The sequence below is a fragment of the Equus quagga genome, chromosome 13 (assembly GCF_021613505.1).
Source record: "Equus quagga isolate Etosha38 chromosome 13, UCLA_HA_Equagga_1.0, whole genome shotgun sequence".
Taxonomy (NCBI): Eukaryota; Metazoa; Chordata; class Mammalia; order Perissodactyla; family Equidae; genus Equus; species Equus quagga.
In genome coordinates, this window is record NC_060279.1 from 98,972,373 (window position 1) to 98,986,395 (window position 14,023).

Here is a 14,023-nt window from a genome sequence, read left to right on the forward strand (position 1 = left end):
TTTCTAGAAAATGTGAAAAATACATAAAAGTATAAAGAAGAAAATGAAATCGATGAACGAAACTCAGCTGATGAACTAAAGTTTTTAGAATTTTTAAACTCAAAATTGTGCATATGAGCACTGATTTCTTCAACAGAAACCTATTCTGTACAACAAAGCATTTTGTTATGGCTGGGTCTTCAGGATGATGCCCCCCAAAGCGAAAAATGATAAACATGTTAGTCGTGTTTGTAATTGTTCAACCAATCTTGGTTTGAATCCCCTTTTCCATGAATTTGTTCTTATTTTTTAGCCCCTACAGAAGTCAGGGGGTGTTCCCAAGAACAATGATATTCTCTCAATCACAGAGAAATTACTGACATCAGAAAGGGGCAGTGATACGATCCCGCTATCTAGGGCCCGGTTACCCCCCGTACAACTTGTAAGACATCTGTAACTTCTAAGATGCTGTGATCTCAGTCTACTTGGGCCCAGGGCCTCCTGCCTGTCTCGCTCACTGCCACACGCCCAGGGCCTGGAGCAAGCAGTGTCCACACACAGTGGGGCTCAGTCAATGAGGGCACTGGGAGGTGGAAGAGCAGCTTCTAGAAGGAGCCACCAGAAGAACGGCAAGCGGTTGCTGGGCGGCCAAACCAGCAGATGATCCCCTGCCACACCTGCACAAACAGAGGCTCCAGGAGCGAGGCCAGAGAGCCCAACTGTTCACCAGATTGGCCAGGTGGTGCCAATTCCCAGCCAGGTTCCAGAGTCACCGTCCGGGGAATGGCTATGACCAGACACAAACCCGACATGCCCTGAGACGCCGTCTCCCAGGCCTGTCTTCCCCCCGAGAAGCCGCCTGATGGAGGTGCGTGTTTCTGCACTCCAGCCTGGACCCGCACCCCAGGGGCCTGGGAACGGCGGGGGGCACCTGGGTCTTGCTTGCACAGAGGGTGAACCTGTGCTCACAGAGGGCCTGGCCAGGCCTTTGTGAAGGATGGGTGGTGGATCCTAACGTCACTCTCACCACCAGCTCCACTCATGGGGGCGATCGGGGGCCAGGGCTGCCCTGAGCTCAGACACCCGGATCCCCTGAGTTTCCACAATCCCCCCAACCTCAGAGAGCACACACGTCCAACAAACGAGCCCATCAGCTTGTTAATCTCCCTATCATGCAGACGAAGAAACCAAAACTCCCGGGAAGTTACACACGTGGCCAATGTCGCAGAGCTGGTGGGTGGCAGAGTGGGGCCAAATTCCAGGCTCTCGTTCCCAAGTCTGAGCCTGAACAATGGAGCACGACCCAGCCTCAGGACGGAGAAATGAGGACAACGACGAAGACGATGATGCCTGAACGACGGAGCACGACCCAGCCTCACGACGGAGAAACAAGGACGACGACAAGGATGACGACGCTTGAACGATGGAGCACGACCCAGCCTCACGACGGAGAAACGAGGACGACAACGAGGTTGACGATGCCTGAACGATGGAGCACGACCCAGCCTCAGGACAGAGAAACAAGGACGACGATGCCCACTGCCTCCTGGGCGCTTCCTAGGGACCAGGCTCAGACTGTCCAATGCTCCCAACAGCCCCCCGAGGTAGAAACCTGTACCGTCCTCATTCTACAGATGCGGAAACTGAGGCCCTGAGAGGTGAAGTGACAAACCCGAGGTCACACGGCCAGCGAGTGGCTGAGCTTTGAATCCAGCCGTCTGGCCCACGTTTAACCACAACGTGAAGATGTTCCGTTAGTAAGAAGGGCAGTGACGCCCCGGGCCTGGCAGGCAGAGAAGAGGATCTGCCCAGCTTCCGAGAGGCCTCCTCCTACGAGAAGTATGTGTGTGTTGTGCTTACCGCCTCGCCAGAGCTCACTGGATGAGGCAGCCGTCTGCGCCAGGCTGGGCCTATCAGACCCCCCGTCCTGGGATGGAGACAGCCCACGGCTATGCCCAGGGCTGCGACCTACAGACCCCGCGGAGGAAGGAGCTATGGCACAGCCAATGCCTGGAGAAGCCCAGAGAGAGACGGAAGCAGAGAGGCGGGGGGCGGGGAACAGAGAGGGCAGACTGTCTGGGCCTCAGGCCCACTGCTCACGACGCCAGCAGACAGTGCCTGTCCCAGGCTCCAGGAGGCAGCTCAGAATTCTTTAGGGCCAGGTGGATCTGATATGGGTTTCTGTTATTTTTCAACCAAAAGAACCGGGGCTAAGAACTTCCCACCTGGCCGTTCTCTGACCCATCTCCTGCCCTTCTCGCCGTCCCTCCCTCACTGCCCTCTGGCCCCACCGGCTCCTTGAACTTAGAACGTCCTCAGCAAGCTCCCACCCCGGGGCTTCTGCATCTGCTGTGCCATTGGGAATGACCTTTCCCAACCATTTCCATGACCGGCTCCTGATCTTTCACGTCCAAGCGTCGCCTCTTGGGAAGCCTGCCCCGATGGCCTCCGCTAGACAGCAGCCTCTGTCACTAGAGCCTCCCCCCGGTTTCTTCACAGCACATCCCACTGCCTGACGTCACATCATCTACCTGTGTGTTTACTGTCCACTTCCCCTCTCGAAAGTCAGCTCCTGAGCCCTGCTGTGGCGCCGGCACGCGTGTGCCATGTCGTAGGTGTTCAGGAAATACCTGAATGATGACATCTGCCCACACACCCTCCTGGGACCTTCATCCCTGCCCTCAGAAACAGAGAAAGGGGAAAGAGAGAAAGAAACATTGTTAATGTTTATTTGAGAGTTTACTAGGTGCCAACCACAATTCTAAGCCCTTTACATGGATCATTCAATCCTTACAAACACCCAGGGTAAGAGTTATTATTGCTCCATTTTACAGAAGAGGAAACTGAGGCACAGAGAGGGTAAATTACTTGCCCAAGGCTACCCAGCTAGGAAGAAAGACTGCTGAGATGTGAAGCTGGCAGTCTGATGTCCGGCCTCATGATATCCTGGTGGGCAACCAGTTCCAGAGATCCAGCAGCCAGCTCCAAGGCTGCCCTCTCCATGTTTGGGCTCGCTGTGCAGGCTCCTTGCTGAGCTCCCACAGCCCCACTGCTGGACCTTTTATTTATTTATTTATTTACTTTTTTTGAGGAAGATTAGCCTTGAGCTAACATCTGCCAATCCTCCTCTTTTTGCTGAGGAAGACTGGCCCTGAGCTAACATCCATGCCCATCTTCCTCTACTTTATACGTGGGACGCCTACCACAGCACGGTGTGCCAAGTGGTGCCATGTCCGCAGCCGGGATCCAAACCGGTGAACCCCAGGCCGCTGAAGCAGAACATGTGAACTTAACTGCTGTGCCACCGGACTGGCCCCAGACCTTTTTTAAAATATTAACCAAAGCCCCAGAATGTTGTCCACTGCTGCTTATACTCAAGTTGTCGCCCCTGATGCCAGCTTCTTCCCTGGTTTGGCCCAGCCATGGGGACAGAGGAGTCCTTCACTGACATTGCCACAGAGTGGCAACTGGGGACCTCTTAAGGGTACTCAGAAAAATTTTGGTCCTTGGCTAACCAGGCCCCCATCAACACAAGCCCTGCAGGATAAAACATCTGGGGCACCCAGACCCGCCTGTGACTTCCGCTGGCATTCAACTGTGTCATGCAAGTCCTGGCCAAGCCAGCGAGGCAGGGAAGAGGCCTGAAACAGACGAGCGTCGTGGAGGAGCGATCACGAGGACTGTTACCAGTGGACAAAAGGCAGGTCTGCCAAGAGACTGCAGGCAAAGCTGCTGAAAATACACGTGAAATAAGGAGGCTGGTTACTGAATAAACCACAATATTCCAAGCTGGACTCTGCCTCCCCCAAGGGGTGGGACATCAAGCCAGGAGGGCCCCTCTTCGTGCTGCAGGTTTTCTCTGTGTGTGGGGACATCGCCGACTGCTTCACTGAGTTATGGTGGCAGACTGAAAGGGAGACGTGAAAACACTCAGACCACGGCCCGGCTCATACGAAGGCTTTAGAGTTAGTGGCAAAGGGTGGACTGTTCACACTACGGGGACAACCGGTTAACGCCTGGCAGGGGGGGTTTAAGCTCTTCATCCCACACTTAACCCCAAAGAAAAAAACTCCAGATGCTGGATGTAAAAAATAAAGCCACAAAACTACCAAGAAGCATGTATAATATCTGTCTCATCTTAAAGGCCAGAACATAAAAGAAAAAAAAACCCTCAGCATGATGTTTAATAACATAAAAAAATTAAAAGGTAAACAATTAGGAATGTAAGTTTACAACATATAACAAAATGATCTGTACCTTCAATAATGTAAAGATCCCCTATAAATCAATAAGAAATAACCCCCTTCCCAGAAGAGGAGGCAACTAACAAGGAAATACACATGGTTCCCAAGCAGATCAGGAAGACCAGTCAGCATAAATACCTCGGTCTTTAAACACATGTATACACTTTGTTGCAGTAATTGCAACCCCAGGCTTTGTCCTAAGAAAGATCTAAGATGCAAACAAAGGGTTTTGTGTGTGAGCCGCTCAGAGTCATAACAATGAAAGTTGGAAACCACGGTATGTCCAACAACAGGGCAGTGACAGGAGGGAACGCTGCGAAGTCACTAGAAGGAACGTGGCCGACCTGGAGGCACTGCCCTGGGACGCTCTCCAAGCTGGATTCTGGAAGGCAAGTGCAATCGGCAGAAGAACAGACCTGGAGAGCATGTCTGTAAAACCACCGGCCGTACGCGTACGTGTGTGCAATAAAAATAGCTAACGTGCGAGCACTCCTCACCTGCCAGGCGCCACTCTGACTCTGACACACATTCACACAATGAGTCCTTGCAGGCCAAGAGGTTAGGACCATCACCACCACTTTATAGATGGGGAAACTGAGGCATAGGGTGATTCCCATAAAGGCCAAGTCAGTACCTAGCAAAACTGGGGTCTGAACCCAAGCACTGAAGCGCCAGAGCCCAGGCTCTTAACAAAAACAACACACTGCACACACAGCAAGGAGGGGCACAACTCCTGCCCTCTCGGGGGGTGACAGAGACGGCGAAGGGCAGGTGCTGGGGCGTGATGGGAACGGGAACCTCCATGCTCAACCTGACACATGGCCCTACTGCTGGAACTGTTTCACAACCAGTGTGTGGCTTCTCTTAAGTTTTACATCAATAAAGACTTTTTTAACAGAATTTTAAAAAATTGATAGAGAATTTTTGTCATGTGACTTAAATGCAAGTAGGAGCAGGCGATGACCAGCATCTGTCAGGGCCAAGGAAGGGGAGCGGGGGGCTGAGGCAGGACCCAACTCCAGCCACCTTTCCCAGAGCCGCATGCAGAAGGAAGGCAGCGGTCACACCTCTCCCAGAGGACACTGAGCAAGGCCGTCTGGCGGCCAAGGTATCACATCCGACATCCCCACGGGCGGCGAGCTCTCTTTACAGGTGGAGCACTGGGGAGGAAATGAGGAGGACTCACGGGTGAGGAGACTTTCGGCCCCATCAGTTAAGCAGGCTGGGAGCTCAACGTCCCAGGCCTCTCCACACCTTATCTGGCCACGTGTCCAGTTACGTACGTGTCAGCCACCAGAAAGTCCCTGTTTTCTACCCTGTAATAAATACCGCAAGAAAAGGCACGTCGGGATCTAGGTTAGCGGGGACGGTGGAAGGGCCACGGGTGTGGGGGGACCTGATCCCCTCCCGATTTCACAAATGTAGGACACTGACACTCGGCTCCTCGGGGGCCCAGGCTGTGTCAGCATCGCTTAGGAACAGCTGGGGTTGCAGGGAGAGAAAAGAGAGCAAGGTCAGACTGTGGGTCGGGATGGCCAGTTCCAAGCCCAGCCCCAGCTAGCTGTGTGACAAGGATCACGGGCTTCATCTCTCTGGGCCCCAGTTTCCGAATCTGCAAAAGAGGAATGAAGAGTCGACTGTCCTATAGCAAGATGCGTGTTAAGGGGGTCTGGGACTGTTATTATGGGAGACCGAAGTCCGAAACCCCTGGGAGATCTTTTGCCCACTCACCACCCACTCTGACCAACCCTTGGCAAGCTCTGGTGGGTCAAGCACTTCTCCTAGGCACCCTTGCCACCACACCTCTGTCCTCACTCCAGTACGCGCTGCCTCCCTCCACGCCCCTCCTCTTCCATCTGTGCTCCCTCCCCACAGCGGCCAGCGGGACGGAGAGAGACGACACTCAGAATCAAACCCCAACTCCCTTCCAGGCTCTCGCCCCTACCCACCCTTCAACCTCATCCTCGATGCTCCAGCCGCACCGGCTACTCACTCCGCCGTTCCTCGACACACCACACTCATTCCTGCCTCCGCACCTGCTGCTCCTTCTGGCAGCAACTCTTCCCGAGACCCTCCACAAGACTGGCCCGTCTCCTTCCAGTCTCAGCTGACGTGTCACTGCCCCAGCGAAACTCTCCCCCAATCCCCCAGTCGTCCGCCTCCCACGGCCCCTCCACCTTCCAGGTGTGTGTCTCTCACCATTCTGCTTCAATGACTCCACTGAGTCATTCATCCCCACCTGAAATTATCTCACTGATTTGTTCACTACTTTATCACCTGTGTACTTCCACCTGCACATACGCTCCAGCCGAACAGGCCTCCCCAGGCTCCGACCCAGCACCGGGAACATGTGGGACGCTCAATAAATGTCTGCCAAAGGAACAAATCAGTGACTGAACGAATTAATGAATTCTACATCATTTCACATCAAAACTTCTCCCCTCCCCGAGGGAACAAACCTGTTGTAATCCCCAGAAGAAAAGAAAGCCCTCAGGGAGCATGCAATAAAATGCATAACTGATCCCAAGGCATCCAAACGATTTCAAGCGTGCTGGTGCCCTAAAGAACAGCAGTGCCTGGGGTCAGAGTGGCCCCTGGCCAGGTTACTGGAAGGACCAGCCTCTCCAGTGGAGCAGAGCCCTTATTCTTTTGTCTAGGAACTGAGTTTCAGATCAGCAGAAATTCAAATGCTCAAAACCCTCGTGCCCCAAGCATAAAGGTTTAATCCCCTGGCGTGGAGCAGGCGCTCTTCAGAAGCTGGAGGTCTGAGAATACACGGCCAGGGCGAGAGAGAAAAAAATGGAAATGTCAACATTCTAGAGTCGTCTCTCCCTGGTTACGCCGACGGAGAGGCACGCACAGGGCTCTGCCTGGTCAAAGGTAGGGCCTGAGGCAGCCATGCCCACGCAATGAGAGGACTGACCGGTTCCTCTGTTTACCCCCAAATCCAAGACGGGGCGTGGGCGGCGGCAGAGACCGGGAAATAGCGAACAAATGCACACAAAACCAAGGACAGAAGACTTGAAGCACCAAGGAAAGATGAGCAGATTAGAAACCACGAGGAGGCCAAGTATTCGATACTCATTTCTAATGTAAACAAAAGTTCAAAAGAGTCAGTGCCCTCAGGATCACTGAATAATAGATGACAGAGGTTCTCTCTGCAGGAATATTCCACCTAATACATGAACAGGACAGAACTACACCGTCACAATTTTTGCAAACCCCAAACAAAATCGTAGGCCTAGGCAACGGTCACTGGCAGCCATTAACTCTACAGAACATCCCAGAAAGCCAACGGGCTTCACGTACCTCCTAGTGGCTGTACACACACAGCAACGCCTAGGACAATGTCTCGCCCCCCACCACACACCCCGAAATATGTGTGTGTCTGTGTGTCTGTGTGTGTGTATCTCCACTCTGCTCCAGTCTCTAGACCCAACTCCCCGTTTACAGGAAACTCAGGGACAGAAGCAGCCTTTCCCGCCAACACAGGGCTCCAGTCGGCCAGGCGGACTGTGCGAAACCCGAAAGACAAACAACACGGCTTTGCTCAACAAATAAACTGTAAAAGAGGGAGGGGGAACCCACAAATTAAATGCCACTTAACAGGCACGTGAACCAAATCCAACAGTGGACCTTACTGGGTCCTGATTGGAGCAAATCAATTCTAGAAAGATCTTTATGAGAAGATCTGAAATGTTAACACTCAAGGGACACGCGTGACGTCAAGCAATTGTTATTTTACTTATTTTATTTAATTATTTATTTTAATCGTGACAATAATATTGTCCTTAGGTCCTTGAAGAACTCTTGTCTTCCGCAGACAAATACTGAACTATTCAGCTGTGAGATACTCACGGCCCGCGCCTGCCCCATCTCCTCTCCCCTCCCTCCCCTCGCTCGCCCCTCGAGCGCTGCTGACGGCTCTGAAGTTCCTCAGGCTTGCCGGGCTGGCTCACCTCGTGCCTTCCACGGGCCCAGACTTTGCCCCACGTGCTCGTCCCAGATTCCCACATGGCCCCCTTGCTCCCCTGCCTCAGCTCTGCTTCAGTGTCGCCTCACGAAAGAGGCCTGCCCTGACCACTCTGCCTGCAAGAGCACAGCCTGCCACTCCGCGTGGAGCCTGCCACCTGCCTGCCACTCACTCGCAGGCCAGCATCCGCCTTTAGTGTCTTTCACACCTATTATCTCTGACTCACTATACACTCCTTGTCTACTATCTATCCTCCCTTTTCTAACGTAAGCTCCACGGGGGACAGACGGGACTTCCTTTGTTTTGTTCATTACCATCTTCCCAGCTCCCAGGACGGTGCCTGAGCAAAATAAGTGCTCAAGAAATATGCATGTAATAAACCCAAGAATCAAAGGGGCATCATCGGGAGGTCCATCCTGGTGGCTGGCCGCTCCTTTAAGAGCCATTTTTAGGGAACACTTCAGAACTAGGAAAGTTGCTGGCTGCCGAATCCAAGATTTAGTCTCCCTCTTTAACTTGGTAATGGATTCTGATTTTTAGCTAAGAACAAGGCCATGTGCAATAAAGACTACATTTCCCAGATTCCCTAGCAACTATATAGGGTACAGTGACAAGGTTCTAGGCGAAAGTCTATAAGCAGAATTATTGTGTGCAACTTTCATTAAGGCTTTTTAAGAAGACAGGGATCCCATCTTCATCCTTTCTTTCCTGTTTGCTAGGACATAATCGCTGGAGCTTCAGCAGCCATCTTGAACCATGAGGTGACAGGCTAAGGATTGTGGAGCAAAAAGGCAGAAGGAGCCTGGGTCCCTGATAAGAGTGCAGCCCTGGTCTGCTTATCACTGGGCTCCTTTATGTGAGAGAGAAATAAACTTCCATCGTGCTTAGACCATTGTCATTTTGTTTTATATGCAGTTTTCTATTTATGCAATTGAACCCAATCTTAACTGATACGCCTGGGATCAAAAAGCTATGGTAGAGGGGGTGGAACAGGGAGAGTCACATATCTATACAAACATATACAAATGCCCATAACTGAGGACTGTCCCCAAGACCCATTCGCTGTGAGCTTGGGGTACACAAAGAGATATCATGGAGTTGGGGAGAAAACAGACAGGGGAGAGGAGATAACCAAGGAAATGAGGACATCAGAATCACAAACCTCTCATTAGGTTAAAGAGGCTGCTGCCCAAGGATTAGTAACCAAAGTACATAAAGAACACACATAAATCAATAAGCAAAAGAAGCAGAAGTGATGAAGGAACCATATCCAGAAGAAGAAACATAAAGGAAAAGACATTCTGCCTTACTAGTCTTCAGGGAAATAGAAATTAAAAGCACAATGAGATTTTATTTCATATCCATCAGACCGGCAAAAATAAAAAAGCATTATAAAACCACACAAGAATACAAAATAACAGGAACTCTACATCCTTGGTGGGAATGTTTAGAGAACGGCTTGACAACATTTGGCAAAGTTAGAGATGCTCACATCCTACCACACAGCATCTCATGCCTCGTGACAAACCCAGAAGAAATTCTCATCCATGTTCACTAAGATAGATGTGTACATGGCCGTATGCCTATGTGGCACACGATAGAAACAGGTGTACAGAGCAGTAAAAAATGAATGAACTGCAGCTATACCAGTCTGGATCAATCTTAGAATCATAATATCGAGTGAAAAATGCAAGTCCCGGAAGACTATACACAGTAGAGTATCATTTGTGTAAAGTTCAAAAGTCAGTCTTATTTTTTTCTTTTTTAAAGATTGCCACCTGAGCTAACACCTGTTGCTAATCTTCTGTTCTCTTCATCTTCTCCCCAAATCCTCCCAGTACACAGTTATATATTTTAGTTGTGGGTCCTTCTAGTTGTGGCATGTGGGACGCCGCCTCAATGTGGCTTGATGAGCGGTGCCATGTCCGCGCCCAGGATCCGAACCAGCGAAACCCTGGGCCGCGGCAGCGGAGCACGCAAACTTAACCACTCGGCCACGGGGCCGGCCCCCAAAACTAATTCTTTTTAAGACAAAGAACAATAAACAAAAAAATTCAAGATGGTGGTCCCCTCTGGGAGAGCAGGCAGGGGAGAAACCGGAAAGTACCACACAGGTTCATACGAGTTCTTGCTAAGCTTCTAGTTGCTGGGCAGGCGGTAGGTTAATGGCTGTTCATTATAATAGATATTTTTGCATGGACCAAAATACCGATGTATCACGCATCAAGGATTATGATTAATCCGATTCTGTGTGCCCTAAGGCCAACTTTCGAAAATGAAATGCACTTAGAAAGAGGTGAGGGGGAACTCAGCAAGTTACTGACAGCCCGGACCAACGAGGCAGGGAGCGGGAGTGGAGGGGATGGAGTGGTAAGTGGTTTGTTTCTCTTCATGTTTTGCTCTGCTGTCACTCACACATTCATTTCAACAAAAAATGCTTCCTGGAATAAATAAATGAGTAAAGCAGAGCAGTACGGTCCAGCGCATGGACTCCACAGCCAGCCCACCGGGACCGTGCACCCACTTCATGACGCCCAGCCTGGGACCTCTGGCAGGTAACTGCACTTCTCTGTGCCTCTTTCTGCATCTGCAAAGGGGAGATGATCCCAGCGCCGGCTTCACGGGGCCATTGTGAAGAGGAAACGAGCGGGCTGATGAAAAGTACTCATGACAGTCCCTCCACGCAAGTTAAGCCCTTAATGAGATCGGCTACTGTTATTATCGCTAGTCTCACTTCGAACAGCTATCTGGGAAGTACGAGCTGAGCAATCACCTGGTCAAGGCCTGCAAATGATCCCGGCCAGTGTAACCCCCAGATGTGCTGGCCTCGCTCATCCGTGCAGCCTCTGTGAGCAGCCCAGGCACGGCCCATCCCAAGCACTTCCTAACCAGGTGAGGAGTGAACATGCGCTGCCTCAGTTGAACCGGCACCCCCTCTGCTGTGTGAACAGACCACTTTGAGCTGGCCAGCCCGCACGTCCCCTCGCCCCTCTTCCTCCTTCCTGACCCTTTGTTCAACGGAGTGGTAAGCCCAACTCAAAACTGCATTTCTGAGAGCTCCCTGTGGGAAGGGGTGGTCGTGTCACAAAGCTCCAGCCAAAGAGACAGAAGCAGAAGTCGCCTAGGGGTTCCGGGAAGGCCATGGTTTCCTGACAGGGGAGCTGCCCCCTGTCCTCAGAGCCTGGCCTCCTCAGCCCGTCAGAAGGATGTGGGGCTGGAGGTGGAGCCGCCACGTTGTGACTATGGAGGCCAAGGGCAGCGACGCAGACAGAGGAGCCTGGGGCCCCAGAGAGACAAGCTCAGCACCACCTTGGCCTGCCGACCTCTGCACTTCTCTTTTCTTGAGAAAACGAACACTGTGGGAGTTTCCAAAGGTGTCCCCCAGTGGGCCACACCTCCTGGAGCTCAAGCCTCCCGTCATAGCTCCCACAGTGAGTGCAGGCTGACCTTACGACTCACTTGAACCACGAAATGAGGCTGGGCCCGTCGGGGACCCACCCCTCAGGAAGCCTGGGGAGCCCCGGGCTGCCGGCTTATGAGGCTGGCTACTGGCTGGCGGGGCCACATGGAAGGAGGTTCTGAGCTGAGAGGGACAGAGGGGCCCAGGCACCTCCAGGGTGCCATGTGAGCAGAACCATCTTGAGTGTTCCAGCCCCATCTCCCCTCTGACAACTGCCACATAAGAGACCCCAAGCAAGACTGGCACAGGAGCCAGCCAGCTGAGCCTCAGGCGACCAGAGTCATGAGAAGTAATAAACTGTTGTCGTTCTGCGGCATTAAGTTCGGGGATGGCTTGTGACGTTGCAATAGCGAATGAGAACAAAGCTGTACCTGCGTTCACCACCGTACAAGTCTCATGAGGCCAAACACAGTCCTCAGCTAAGGACAAGCCACGAGAGAAACATGCCGGTCGATCACAACGCCCCAAATCTCTTCATGTTCTGATTTCCAACGAAGATTGTTACTATGAAAAGACATGAACCCTCCCTCCATTTCATAATAAGTGCTTATTAAGCACAACTAATCTGTATTATGAGTGATCAATCTATTAGCCACTTTAATAATGAAAAAGCATTTAAAGCAGATGGTTCGACACTGTGCTGGACACAGTGAGATGCTCAGAAAACGTATCTCCTATCTGGGCAAGAGGCATCATCATAGTAATGCTGCTTCATACTCATTCTCGAAGGCTTGGAGCTCAAGTTAACAAGGTGGCTAGCAGGCTGGACGCCTGCGATCTAATTAAAGAAGGCTATCAAAAAAAATAATTCGGAAGGAAAAAACCTGGAAACAGAGGGAACGCACATCAGTGGCGGCCTGGCCGCATAAATGATGGCACCCCCCCACCCCCCCCACCGTGTGTTACACAGCCATTAAAAAGAGCACATGTGAGCTCTCCATGAGAACCTGCAGGCACTTCCACCTGGTACTGCCATGTGAGCAAAGCACAATGCAGGAAAACAAGGGCCGTATCACCCCTTCTAGGCTATTTCCCCCCTTATAGGCTATGTCCTATAGGATTATATAACCATGGAGAAAAACGTGGAAAAATCCATACAGTACTTGATTGACACCATGGATGAAGGACAGTGGGAGGATGCTGACGTGGGGATGGGGCAGAGAGGAAGAGAGGAGGAGCCCACGAAAAAAGGACTGAAAAAAATTACAAAGGGGCTTGAAACCAATTAATAGAAATCCTTCAGCCCATTTATGCAGTGCTTTCCATGCACCACACAGAGCTCACAAGGTCACCTGGTCTCACTTCTCATTTAACGCAGGTACTCTTCATTACGCCCATTTTCCAGATAAGGAAACTGAGGCCCAGAAAAGCTAAGCACTGTGCCCAGAGCTTGGGCAGTGCTACGACGTGAGGACTGAGTGTACCCGCCTCCCAGGAGGCTCCGGACCCAACCCCAAACCCATGGCATTGGAGCTCAGAGCACGGGGCGCGTGCTGCAGGAGCGGCTCCTCTCACGCTCGCCCGTTCCTAACATCGCAGCAGGCCCAGGGGGTGCTGGCGTGTGCCGCAGCGGCACCCACCTCAGTCCCTGCGCTTCGCACTGCTGGGAGACAGCCAAGATGGCCACCGACCTGTGCCCCAGAGCCTGGGGCAGCCCTGCCCAGGATATTTCTACAGAATCCACTGCTGACACCGGGAGCCAGAAAACAGACGACGAGGTGTGAGCTCGGACACAGCCAGACTCTTCGAGCTCACCTTTTAATTAAAACCTGCTCAGCCCCAGAGCAAGAATTACAGCATGCTCAAGGAGGGGAGGCTGATACCCTCGCCTGGCCAGCACACTCATGTCCCGGCCACTCCTCGCCCTCCTACTACAAGCCCAAGATGGCCTGGTGAGGGGGTCGCTCTGCGGACACATGGGGACGTGTGTGTGGCCGGGGTCCCCAACAAGGCCCTTCCCATTAAACAAACCTGCACATGTCTGTTCCAGGCCACCTGGATGAGCCGTGCCAGGACCCGGGCTGAGGGACAGGAAGCCAGACGGCTGGCTACGGCAGGCAGGCTGAGGACTGCTGGGTGACCAAGGGCAGGGCGTGTGCACACCACTTCCCACAGCTGCAGCTGTGCGCGTCCGCCAGCGTTCTACTCAATCCCCAAACGGGGACAACCGCCCATCCTCGGACAACAGTGTACCTGCTTCCACAAACTCATTCACAAAATAATTTATCGCACACCTTTGACATGCAGGGGCTATCCTACGAGGACAGAGACAGAAGTCCCTGAGCTCTGGTGGAGCCCACGGCTCGGGGAGGGGCAGATCATAAATACACGTCAAGTGATAATAAATGCTATAAACAAATAAGGCAG

General features: G+C 52.2%; 1 protein-coding gene across 5 annotated transcripts in view; it reads right to left on the bottom strand.

Moving 5' to 3' along the window:
* SIPA1L3 (signal induced proliferation associated 1 like 3) overlaps positions 1-14,023 on the bottom strand; it is a 216,704-nt gene that overhangs the window by 188,800 nt on the left and 13,881 nt on the right. The window lies entirely within an intron of this gene.